Source organism: Orcinus orca, chromosome X (assembly GCF_937001465.1).
Source record: "Orcinus orca chromosome X, mOrcOrc1.1, whole genome shotgun sequence".
In the NCBI taxonomy this organism is placed as follows: Eukaryota; Metazoa; Chordata; class Mammalia; order Artiodactyla; family Delphinidae; genus Orcinus; species Orcinus orca.
In genome coordinates this window covers 108575770-108589964 of record NC_064580.1, presented here as the reverse complement: position 1 = coordinate 108589964, position 14195 = coordinate 108575770, and positions in this window count along the sequence as shown.

Below are 14195 nucleotides of genomic sequence, written 5' to 3'. Positions count from 1 at the left end.
GCATATCAAAGGAATAATTTCAGTGAGCCCAGACTCTTGTATCTTCCCTTACATAGAAAAGCACTAAATTCCATAACTTGAGATTGCAATTTCCTTACAGCTGGAGAAGCGTGGGTCAATCTATTTGTTTAATCCTGTTCTACTGAACAACATAGCATCAGGTTCAAATAATTGAGAGTTGTACTATTTACTAAAAATTATTCCCTACCCAAGGCTGATCAATTCCATTCCACCATCACCCCTCATCACCCCTACACAGCAGGAAGCAGTTAGAGCTGTCATCGCCCTTTATCCCACAAGATTGTGGAATGGACATTGACAGTGAGGAATTGTAACAGGGAAGAACAAAATCTGACTCCGTGTTGGATCTGTTTCTTTTACTTTGACTTTTGCTTTTCATTGCTTTTGTTCTATCTATAGCTATAGGCACACATCAAACTAATAAAATTAGAAATGAAAAAGAAGTAACAACTGACACTGCAGAAACAAAGGATCATGAGAGATTACTACAAGCAACAATATGCCCAAAAAATGGACAACCTGGAAAAAATGGACAAATTCTGAGCAATGCACAACCTGCCAAGACTGAACCAGGAAGAAATAGAAAATATAAACAGACCAATCACAAGCACTGAAATTGAGACTATGATTTAAAATCTTCCAACAAACAAAAGCCCAGGATCAGATGGCTTCACAGGCTAATTCTATCGAACATTTAGAGAAGAGCTAACACCTATCCTTCTCAAAATCTGCAAATCCGTAGCGCAGTAGGCAGCAGGTCAGTCTCATAAAGGCTACCCAAGTGAATTCAACATTCAAAAGAAGAGCAGAATTTTCTTTAAAAACAATTTGAATCAGCTACAATAATCATGCATGGGCTTATTGGGCTTCTGGGTACAAGCCTGAATTTTATTCCCATCAACTGGCTTTGGCAAAACCCTAGGAATTGCCAACTGTAGTTGCCTGGTGATTCCCCAAGCCCGATGGTATAACAAAACAGCAGGGATTAGTTTATCTCCAGGGTGTAACTCTAAAGACTTCCAAGGATTATTCCAATTAGCAGTTTTTATCCAGTGTTGGGTCTGGCCTTCATCAACAGGCGTATGAGCTAGCTGATAAGTCAGAGAAACCAGGATGACAAGTTTGAATGACTATATTAAATTCCTCAGGAAATCTGTGGGGATCCCCAGTTGTTTGGGGGAAATCTTTGACTATGGCTTATAGTTCAGCTTTAATCCAAGGAACATAAGAAAATAGGGGTTTAGCATTTAGATCCTCAGAGGGTCTGATTTTAAGAGGTTCAGGGGAAAAAGAAGCAGGGGGAGGTTGGGAGAAAAGGGAAAGTTCAGTGGGGGGATTCAAATGAGGAAGCAGAGGGTGTAGAGGAGGTAGAATGGTGCAGAAGGGAAAGAGGAAGATGGAAATAGAGACAAAGAGGAAAGGGAAGGGGGAAAAGTCCTCAGAATCTTTTTTGTTTTCTTCCAATTATTTGTTCCCCTCAGTTTATTTAGAAATGGTATCTTATAAAGAGGGAATTTTAGAGGCTTGAATGTGTTTGAAAGCTTCCAGGTACCAATTAAAATAGCATCCCATTCAGTCTCTTTAATTTTAGAGGCATAGTGTTCTAACTTAGTTCTGAGAAAAACAAGTTTGGAGAGGTCTAAAGTTCCCCATAATGGCCATTGGAGTTTTAAATTATTTTTAGTTAAGTTGACCCATTTAGTTAAAAATGTGCATGAGGAGGAACCATAATTTTTAACATAAAACCAGCCAGAGTCCCAGAAGGAGGACCCTTCCAAGAGAATTTAGAGGCTTGGGATCACATACTTTAAAACCAGAGGTTAAGAACTTCCCTGGTGGCGCAGTGGTTAAGAATCCGCCTGCCAATGCAGGGGACACGGGTTCGAGCCCTGGTCCAGGAAGATCCCACATGCTGTGGAGCAACTAAGCCTATACACCACAACTACTGAGCCTGCACTCTAGAGCTCACGAGCCACAACTACTGAGCCTGTGTGCCACAACAACTGAAGCCTGCATGCCTAGAGCCTGTGTTCTTCAATAAGAGAAGCCACCACAACGAGAAGCCCACACACCGCAACGAAGAGTAGCCCTCTCTCACCACAACTAGAGAAAGCCCATGCACAGCAACAAAGACCCAATGCAGCCAAAAATAAATAAATAAATAAGTAAAAATAAAGTAAAACCAGAGGTTAAGAAAACAAATGAGTACTTACCAAAAAGGCAATACCTTCACACACACACACACACAAAAACAGATCCCAATTAAAGTCAGAGAACTCAATCAAAAAGAAGGAGCTCAAATCTGAGAGACTTGCCAGATCAGAAGGAAGAAGACAACTCTTAGAAATGAAGAGCACAAGGGGCTCAAGTGGGTACTGCACACAGTTGCAGGGGTCATTAGTTCCTCCAGAGTTCAGCTCCTTCTATCCCACTTCGGACACCAAGTAATATCAACCTTTAAAACAAAAAGATAAGTGGTTGAACCGGTGAAATCAAGTTTATTCAAGAATGGCAGAGGAATTGCAATTCAGGACATGTGAGCTATGGCAAACCATAGCCAAGTCCAGAGAATATAGGAGAGGAGCACTCTTTTATAGAGGAAAGGAAGAATTTGGGAGGGGCTGTTTTGAGACAAGGTTCGTTGGAGGAGAGCGAGAGTTCTGGGTTGTGTAAAATAGACTATGACAAGTACTGTACGTGAGAGCTCTCCCTTCAGGGCTTCCCAATTCCATTTTGAATGGGGGTTTTCCTTTATTCTTTTTCACACCAGAAATAGGGAATTTAGGGCCAAGAAGGCTGTATAACAAACATTGTTACTTCACTAATTTACTACCCCAAACCCAAACATTTTTCTCTTGTCAAATCTTTGCAAATGCATTGTTTCTCTGTCTAAAAGTATAAAAGCTGCCTGCTTTGGCCACTTATTCGTCTCATATTTTTATGGTGCTCTCATACGTAAATTTGTTTTTCTCCTATTAATCTATCTTATGACAATTTAATTATTAGACCAGGCAAAGAACCTATAAGGAAGAAGGGAATCGTTTTTTGCCCCTACACAGGCTCAGTTGTGTACCCTGCACATGAGTGAAGGGAAAGCCTGGCAACTACAGGAGATTATAAGTCTAAACTTGTTGGTGAAGTCTGGTGAGGGGCACTAGAATCATGTCCGAGTGGATAAGGAGGAATGGGAAGCCAGACCAAGATGTTCTGGGAAAATAGGGAGCTCTCAAGAATAGGAAGCCACACTGAGGATAAGTGACCTGATTCAGTGAAGAGGAGGGAAAGACTGTTCAGATTTTAGCATTCCAAGCTGGAGTACTCTAATGGATGATGAGACAATGTTTGTGAGTAAGTATGGGACAAGTGAATCATAGTGAAGATGTTGAATCTCAAATATTTCTGGGGGCTTCAAGAGTACACCACAAGCCATATAAAGGGGTTTTCCATTCTGGATTGTGTGGAAGGGAGTTCTCTTTGCTCAGCTCCTTCTCTTATACTTCTTAGTTGCCATCCTCTCCTCAAGCCTCCTACATATTTCCCGCCTCACTTGCTCTTGCAGAAGAATTTTCTCTCCTCAATTTTAAAGCTACATCCTTCACCTGTGATTTGTATCTTAGCCTCTTCCATCTCCTTAGGGAGTTAAATCCAGTCAGAATCTCTCCACTGTCTTCTATATTTCAGCCTTTTCCTCTCTACTAGCTTTTCCCCATCATGGTATGAGCATGTTCAAGCTTCTTCCATCCTGTAAAATGTTCTTATATACATTCCTGTACCTTAATTTACACTCATAAAACTAAAGAAAATATTCTAAAGGTAACACCAGTGACCTTCTACCCTCTATTAGGTCAAGTTTCTTCTAACTTGACTTTTCTGTAGACTTTATTGATCACTCCCTTTTTGGAATTCAATCTTCCCTTTTCTTTGGTGACACCAAATTCTATTGATTTTCTCCTGTCTTTCTGGCTGTTCCTTCTTAGTTTCCTTTTGCTGTCTGCTATGCTTCCATTCAGCCCTTAAATACTGGTGCCTCCCTGAGTTTTGTCCTTAGACACCTTAATTTTTTTAGGTACCCTTCCTTATTCCAGACACTTTTTCTATTCTATTGTATCTATTCTCTTGTTCTTAACTACCATAATTAATTGCCAAAGACTCAAAAACTTTATATCCAGTCCTGCTCTGTGTCCAAAACTTGAGATTTACCTAATCAACTAACTAGAAACCTTTACTTGGATCTTCCATAGGCACCTTATTTTCCACAAATCCTAAAATCAACACTACGTTGGACAAATGGCTTGCCAAATTTCTTACCATTTTTGAGGATCCACTTCCTCAAAGAGTTGTTGCAAGGATAAAATAAGAACATATATATATATATATATATATATATATAGTAATTTTCACTTTCATCATATCATCCTTATTATTATTAAAGAAATCTTCATGCAGAAGGTAGGGCTTTATCTGGGATTTGAACAATAGGTAGAATTTAGATGAGAACAGTGAGGGAGAAAATGAAATTGACAAAATATGTTTCTTTGTTATTTACCAATCAACTGCTTAGCCAAGATTTGTACCGGGTCACCCAGTTCTTCCATATCCAGTTGAATTATATTGCTCAATTCATATAACAACTGCCTCTTGTGCTTTTGTTCCACTATGTTTTTAGAAGCTGACATCTGGTCCCCCACCTACTTGCCTTCTACATTTCAGCTATTTCCATGGATGCCCTTTGCTAGAGCTACACATGTGATACCACCAAGGAGGCACCATGTGAGTACTGATATTTGTGATATTTCCAGGATCTATGTTGCTTTCTGGGTGCTGAGGCATCATCTGTCTCTGATCAGAAACAAAACGTATCCTGTATATGAAAGTAGAAAGATAGAGTTGTTAGAGAGTACATATAAGACTATAATTGGAATATAGAGAAAAAAAAGAAAACATATTAAGAGGATATAATTATGAGGGTAAATGATTTTATATATAATAATAATCATATCTTCTTAGGTCAGTAATAGAAAAATGAAAATAAAATGGAAAAATCTGGTATGACCCCGAAATATTAAAAAGCTACATTCAGTGTGTTTATATATGTCTCTATGTAGATAACCAGATAACAGCTTTCCCTGAGAATAAAAACATTTTCATGCTTGGACCTGTTCAACTTACCAAGTATAGAAAAAATATTATAAATAACTGCACTGTTTTCTATCTATATAAAAAAGCATTCAGGTGTAACAGGAGCAATTATCAATATTACCAGATCTAATTTCCAAATTGGCACTAATTATTGTTGCATATTATGTGAAGGTAGAAGTGATTCCATTTAAACTAAAACTAAAGTTGTTCACTGATGATCTTTTCAATAGTTTCTTGCATATTTATATTATAAACAATAATAATGGTGTTAATAAAAAGTTTCTCTTCTGGGCTTTTTATATAGTAATAAATAATAGATAACTTTTTAGTACTTACTATGTGCTAGATGCTGTGCATAGTTTGTGAGCTTTATTTCATGCAATCATCACCACAACCATGTGAGTTAAGTAACAGTATTACCTTCATTTTTTAAATATGGAAATTGGGGCTTAAGAAAGCTAAATAATTTTTACAAGGACCCACCACTAGTATGTGGTGAAGCCAGAACTAATACCGTGATTGGTCTGAGTACAAAACCCATGCTCCTAACATTACACTCTACTGCCTTCAATGACACATTTCCCCAGAATGCTGAGACCCAAACTAATAAAGTCAACACATGATAGTTGTGATTATACATGTGCAAAAGTCATACTAAAAGAGAAAATGTCTTTCAATCCAGAAACAAAAACAACTCTTGCCTATAACCTATTAGGTGGCCTAAACATATTTTAAAAATGAGTCGAATGAAGAGAAATGAACAATTTGAAACATAGGAAAGCAGGAATCAGAGGGTACAAATTGAAATTGGCATTAAAACCTGTACAGTGTAGAGGTTGTTCTAACGAATGGATGGTAACATTCTGGTCCTCTGGTCAGATCTGTCTCTATAGTGGAGACAGAGGCATCAGATCAGAGCATTCCATGACAAAATTCTATGAAAATCTTCCAACCTATTCCAGTTGTTCTCATTACATGTTCATCTATTGTTTCCTGATAATATTTGGACTTCCAGTTTAACTTACAAATATAGAGGGAACTCCCTTATCATCAACCTAAGTGTTGCGGTCTGCTTGACAGTTATGCTTATAATTGTAAACAAATAAAGCAACACTCTGATTTTAAACGTTGATCCCTTTTGAATTAAACTAATATAATCTAGTCTTGTATAAATTGGTAATATTTGGGAACCTGATCAAATTGAGCATCTGATCTACAGAGCTGAGAAGCATATCCTGGATGGGGTATCCCCACAAAGATATATCCATCCCAGATAACAACTCTATGTCAGGATTCATGCAGCCACAGGTTTCACCTACTTGACCTAAACTAATCAAGATAATCATTATAATTTTAGGGAGAATCAGATATATAGTGCCATTTGTAATGTTTCTCATTGTCTGAAAGCCCTACAAATAATTGAAATTACAAATAATATAGCATTTGTAAAAAATTAAAAATGTTTGGTTACATGTTATAATAACTGCCAATATTCCACTAAAGCAATACCCCTCTCTGATGTTCTACTTCAAGAATTGACCTTCTGTAACTAATGAGTATTAGCAATTAATTTTAGATGGCTGTAATAGAATACTATTGCTTTTGATCCACCAGTTAGGTCATCATTGTTCATATTTCTAGTGGCAAGCTTAGTGTGTTTTACTTCCCAGGAGAGTTATTTCCTACTCTACCCCTGTGGTCTTGCTTCTGTTGTTTTCCTCTCAATAGTCTTTGTCAGAAAGCTAAAAATATTGCATTACCCTTCTGAGATTGCATTCTAAATTGACAGGAAAATTAGGATGCAGTCATGTGTTCCCATCCCTGCGCTTATAGTATGTCAATAGGGTAAATAAACCCATGAGTTATCACCCATTTGGTATTAATCCAGACAACATTACAAATGGTCCTATGGGTGAGTGTTATGATAAAAACATAAGAAATGCCTTTTATGTCTATGCATGTCAGTTTAATGAAGCTACTGCAAACAACCTTTCTTTTATTAATAAATGCCATGTATCTGCAACTCACAAAATTATCTAAAAAATGTAAGAGTTTTTTTCAATCTGTATCATGTCTTGGAAGTTAGAAATTCCAGGGCTCTTCTACCTGGTCTATGTAAAAGAAATGAAGGGAACATCCTTCTATTAATCCTAAGTATTGCCCTCTTAGCTTCCTACTCAATCCTCAATTTCCTGGATTCTAGATTCTATACTCACTATCATAACTGACCTTGCAAAGCTTTTAATTGTAAGCTCCAAGGGAGATTTTTTAACCCTTACTTTTCTGGACCTCTCTACTGTATTTGGTAATGATAATCACTCTCTTTTCCTGAAATTCTTCATTCTTGACCCCCAGGCCCCCAAATTCCTCCAGTTAATTTAGTATATCTTCAACCATTTTTTTGTTTGCATTTGCTCAGTAAATATTGATGTTTCCCAGAGTCTGTATCATTCCTCTTATCTTCTCACTTTACACCTTTCCCCAGATGATCAAATTCATGCACAAGTTCTTAAATATTACCTATATATTCATAACTCCTACATCTATATCTCTAACCTATATCACTCCTTCAGGCTTAAGACTTGTACTAAATTGCATGCTAAATGTCTTACAGAACTTAATACCACAACTGAGCTCATCTCTAAATCTCATGTCACATCCTCTCCTCCCTCTGTAATTATTTGGTATCTATTGGCATGTATTCAATCACCAAAACTAGAAATTTTAAAGTCATCTAGACTCCTCCCTCTCCTTCCCTCCTCCTATATCCAATTGGTGGCTATATCCTCCTTAATATTCCCTGGGTCTGTCATCACTTTAACATCCATACCACCATTATCCAAGGCAACTGTCATCATTTGCCTAGACTAGTACAACAGCTTCCTAACTGTTCTCCCAACCTCTTATATATTCCCTTTCAAATTTATCTTCCAAAAAGCTTCCAGGATGATATATTTTAAAATTTATATATAAATACTATGCCTAAAAATAAATGAATGCCCATATTTCCTTAACAATAATGCCCAAACTCCTTAATATGTTATTTAAGCTCTTCATGATTATCCCTATTGGCCTTGCCAATCTCATTTTTCATCCATTCCCCTATCAAATGCTACATTCAAGCAATGTTGAAGTGCTTGTAGTCCCTTACACATGCCTTCCTGTTTCTCTTTTTTTGTTTGTTTGTTTGCCAAGCCATGTGGCAGGCGGGATCTTAGTTCCCCAACCAGGGATCAAACCTGTGCCCCCTGCAGTGGAAGCACGTAGTCCTAACCACTGGACCTCCAGGGAATTCCCCCTTCCGGTTTCTCTTGTATTTCCTTTGTTTCTGCTGTCTTCTCTGCCTAGCTCCAAATACTCTTCACCTGGTTATCTTCTATTCATATTTTAATATTCAAAATAAGTATCACCTTATCCAGAGAGCATTTCCTAAAATTCCCATATCAGGCTTTTATGGACTATCCTATGAACTATTTTATTTTATTCATCTTTGTGTCTCCAGCATCTAGCACAGTACCTGTTACACAATGCATGACTACTGAAAGAAGGAATTCCGAAGGGCAACCCCTAGTTATTAAATATGGACATACAATGAACAGTCCTAAACTCATTCTTTCCCTTACAATGTCTAACCTTCAGCTTCCGGCTTGTCAGATTAAAGAAGCTTACTCTTCATAGTCTACTCTTGAAAATTTGCTCCTCAATCATCCCGATTACTTGTTACTTATATTTAGAACTTCTCCAGTTCAAACACATCTTCAAGATATGGGGATAAATTTTTAATTTTTTAAACAAAGTAGAATGCTGTACTTTTTATGTTTGATATCCACTGTGATTATGCTTTTAATTTTCTTGAACTTTTGGCCACAGTAGCATGCTAAATTGAGGTCTTCAAGATATTCATGCATTCAACAAATATTTAACAAGTGTCTTATTTTTTTTTTCTAGGAGCTGATGATTCAGCACAACAGATAATAACAACTAAAACCAGGGTACCTACTCTCATGGAGCTTTCATCTTGATTTGGAGATGGGAGAGGTCAACAGAGACAACAAACAAATAAGGAATAATAAAATATGAATGGCAAGTGCTATAAAGAAAATAAAACAGGTGGATATGATAAAGTGTCCTTGGGTGCCTGGAGAGGCTATATTAGACAGACTCACAGCTCCATTCCATAGATGTAACTGATAAACTAGGAATCCATTAGCCTATGAGTATAATTTGGATTATTACCCTCATGCTGTGTACCATATGAACTTTCACTCGCCACTTTCCTGCCTACTCACCTTTAAAAGTCATACCTCCTTTCTTTAATCACATCTTCTAATTCATTTTAGTCAGGGAAATGTTAAAAGTGGTCCCTCAAAGTCCCTGGTTGAATTCATGTCTTTGCATTACACAACGTTAGAGTGATCTCACAGAGGATGCATTTTCCTTGTTTTACAACCTCCAACTTAGCATTTCACTAACCTAAAAGAATGTGATATTAACTGCCAACTTGGCAAATGTATTATGGATTCGCTCTTCCACATAGTTTTATTCAACAAACATTTAGAAAACATTATATTATAAATATATGAAAAATAAGATTAATCTTAGCATTTATACCTGTGAGACATCCCAGTTCCCACTTTATGTAGAGAAGTACATGCCTAGCATCAGTGTGTCTTTGTAGCTCTTTTCTCCTCATGAGCTCAGTAACTCCCTTTAAAGTAATAAAACTCTTTGTTTCTTTGTGAAAAATACCCCAAAATATCCAACTGCTGGTGTCTGTGATAGAAATGAAGAAAAAGAGAAAATGAGAAGCTCTAAGGTAGTGATGGTTCTGAGCCAGCAAAACAGAACTTCTATGTGTGAAATTACAATGATTATAGTGGCATTTACAATATTGAGAATTTCCAAAAGTCTCTGGATATGTCCTTTGTGAACATTGAGAGTCTATAGAAGCATTTTCTAAAATTGCCTTACCATAAGAATCACCTGGGTTACATTATATCAGGCCACTCCTCCTGATTACCATTCAGGAAGTAAGCTGAGGGCAGGGAATCTGTATTTTTAACAATTGTACCAGGTGAATATAATGACCTGACAAGATTGGGAAACACTGATCTATATTATTTTCCTCATACGATAAAGGTTGCATGAAAATAGACTGGAAAATTTTTCACAAATAATACGTACTTGATAAATGTTTTTATCCCTTTCTCTTTCTTACTTGTTTTTATGTCCCTTTTATGAAATTGTGATATTCAAGGAGGTTTGTATATCTCACTTCTAGAGCTCTGCTTCCTATGTGAAAGGAGAACCAAATTCTTACATTTTATCCCCAAATTTTGCCATATAATCTCAAAATTTTTACTCACCCAAGTGCCATATTACCTATCATGACAAATATTCTTGGTAGCTGAATTCTATTTAAGCATTTTGTTTAGGCCATTCATCAGTGTTATTTTACTTTCAGCATGTTTTCCATTTGAGTGGCCTTCAAATCTCAATATTTTTCTTAGACTTAGAGTAATCATAATTTTATCCAATTTGTTACTCCTTGGGAAGAATAGATTGGCATTACTATAACACTATTTTAATCAGGGCAATCATAGAACTAATTAGCGGCAGAATTAAACTGGAAAAAATTTCTCAATTATCAGTCCAGTACTCTTATCACCACACTACACTGTCTCTCAGCATATATTAATGTAAACAACTATAAATGCTCATTTCAGACATGATACTATATATAGAAAATCCGAAAGATGCCACCAGAAAACTATTACAACTAACCAATGAATTTGGTAAGCTCACAGGATACAAAATTAATGCACAGAAATCTCTGGCATTCCTATATACCAGCAGCGAAAAATCAGAAAGAGAAATTAAGGAAACAATTCCATTTACCATCACAACAAAAAGAATAAAATACCTTGGAATAAACCTGCCTAAGGAGGTGAAAGACTTGTACTCAGAAAACTATAAAACACTGATGAGAGAAATCAAAGATGACATAAACAGATGGAGAAATATACCATGTTCTTGGATGGGAAGAATCAATATTGTAAAAATGACTATACAACCCAAAGCAATCTACAGATAGAATGCAATCCCTATCAAACTACCAATGGCATTTTTCACAGAACTAGAACAAAAATTTTCACAATTTGTATGGAAACACAAAAGACCCAGAATAGCCAAAGCAATCTTGAGACAGAAAAATGGAGCTGGAGGAATCAGGCTCCCTGACTTCAGGCTATACTACAAAGCTACAGTAAACAAGACATTATGGTACTGGCACAAAAACAGAAATATAGATCAATGGAACAGGATAGAAAGCCCAGAGATAAACCCATACATATATGGCCACCTTATCCTTGACAATGGAGGCAAGAATATACAATGGAGAAAAGACAGCCTCTTCAATAAGTGGTGCTGGGAAAACTGGACAGCTACATGTAAAAGAATGAAATTAGAACACTCCCCAATACCATACACAAAAATAAACTCAAAATGGATTAAAGACCTAAATGTAAGACCAGACACTACCAAACTCTTAGAGGAAAACATAGGAAGAACACTCTATGACAGAAACCACAGCAAGATCTTTTTTGACCCACCTCCGAGAGTAATGGAAATAAAAACAAAAATAAACAAATGGGACTTAATTAAACTTAAAAGCTTTTGCACAGCAAAGGAAAACATAAGACAAAAAGACAGCCCTCATAATGGGAGAATATATTTGCAAATGAAACAACAGACAAAGGATTAATCTCCAAAATATACAAACAGCTCATGGAGCTCAATATCAAAAAAACAAACAATCCAATTAAAAAATGGGCAGAAGACCTAAATAGACATTTCACCAAGGAAGACATACAGATGGCCAAGAAGAACATGAAAAGATGCTCAACATCACTAATCGTTAGAGAAGTACAAATCAAAACTACAATGAGGTATCACCTCATGCTGGTCAGAATGGCTATTATCAAAAAATCTAGAAAAAATAAATGCTGGAAAGGATGTGGTGAAAAGGGAATCCTCCTGCACTGTTGGTGGGAATGTAAATTGATACAACCACTATGGAAAACAGTATGGAGGTTCCTTAAAAAACTAAAAATAGAACTACCATCTGACCCAGCAATCCCACTACTGGGCATATACCCTGAGAAAACCATAAATCAAAAAGAGACATGTACCACAATGGTCACTGCAGCACTATTTACAATAGCCAGGACATGGAGGCAACCTAAATGTCCATCAACAGATGAATGGATAAAGAAGATGGGGCACATATATACAATGGAATATTACTCAGCCATAAAAAGAAACGAAATTGAGTTATTTGTAGTGAGGTGCATGGGCCTAGAGTCTGTCATACGGAGTGAAGTAAGTCAGAAAGACAAAAACAAATACCGTTTTCTAACACATATATTTGGAATCTTAAAAAAAAGTGGTACTGATGAACCTAGTTGCAGGGCAGGAATAAACATGTAGACATAGAGAATGGACTTGAGGACACAGGGTGGGAGGGGGAAGCTCGGGCAAAGTGAGAGTAGCATCAATATATATACACTACCGAATGTAAAATAGTTAGTGGGAAGCAGCAGCATAGCACAGGGAGATCAGTTCTGTGCTTTGCGATGACCTAGAGGGGTGGGATCTGGTGGGAGGGAGGTTCAAGAGGGAAGGGAAATGGGGACTATGTATGCATACGGCTGATTCACTTTGGTGTACAATAGAAACTAACACAGTATTGTGAAGCAATTATACTCCAATAAAGATCTATTAAAAAAAACCAATAAATAAATTGTTAGCTATTATTTATTCTAGAACATCTTTATTCTGCTTAATCTATAAACCACTTTTACTCAAACTGAATAATACTTGGAGTAAATGTTAATTTAATTCTTGAATTATCAAATAAGATTAGTGGCATTGTTATTCATTTCTAACCTTTTTATCCTTTTACATAGCAGAACTAGATATGTCAGGGTTAACTGTGAGGGGGAAAAAACATTCTAAAATGCATTCATTTCTGTTAACCTGAGTTTCTCAGAAACAACATCATTAGGGAAACTTCCAGTAACACATAGATTTTTAAATATGGTGCATCACCAAATATGACTCACCAGAAGTTTATGGGCTAATCGTAAGTTATCTTTGCACTTACGTTCTCCTTTATACCATTACTTTTCCACCTATATGTCCTGTTATCCCAAACTAGATGATTAGCTCCTAGAGAGCAGAAACTACACGGTAAACCTTTGTTTTTAACCCAGAACATAGTAAATTGTCATTAAATGCGTGCTGTTTTGTTGATCACCTTCTCAGAGTATTACAAGGCACAAAGGGACCTCCTGGGAGCATCTAATTGGTTTGAACCCATTCTTAAAACTAGGTGAATGGCTAAACCATAATTCACACAAACTGGCGGCCCTCAAGTTGAATCTAGCCTTCCTATAATAATTGTCACAAGATTTTTAAAAGAAACAACCTCAATAATCCCACATCCATACCTCTCTGTCATTTGTCATCTGCCTGTCATAAGTCAGTCACTAATGCCATTTTCCTCATGAAAATTTCTAGAGGTAAAGAATTTAAACATATATACATCATCACCCGGATGATCCATAAAGTTTACTTGGTGACCAACTCAAAGTTTCCCACTTTTATCATTTTCTTTACTCTTTTCCACTTCACGGTAATCAGAGAGTAGACAAAAATCTTCCACATTAAAATCTTATATTGGAAGACTGTGACCAAGTCACCCCTTAGCCATCCATTCTCCAGAAGTAAGCCTAATTCACTTCATTTATCTCCGTAAATCTATTTTCTGTATCTTTCGTTCTATCTCCCTGCCTCTAATCTCACCCATTCTAATCCCTACCACCACCAGTGATTTGAGCCAAATGTAAACAGAAACATGTTAATTCCCTACCTTAAGCCCTTCCCTGGCTCCCCATTGATCCTGAGGACCCAACTTCTATCAAACTCTTCCGCATAAACTCTAGTTACTTTCTTTTTTGCATTCTATTCTCCAG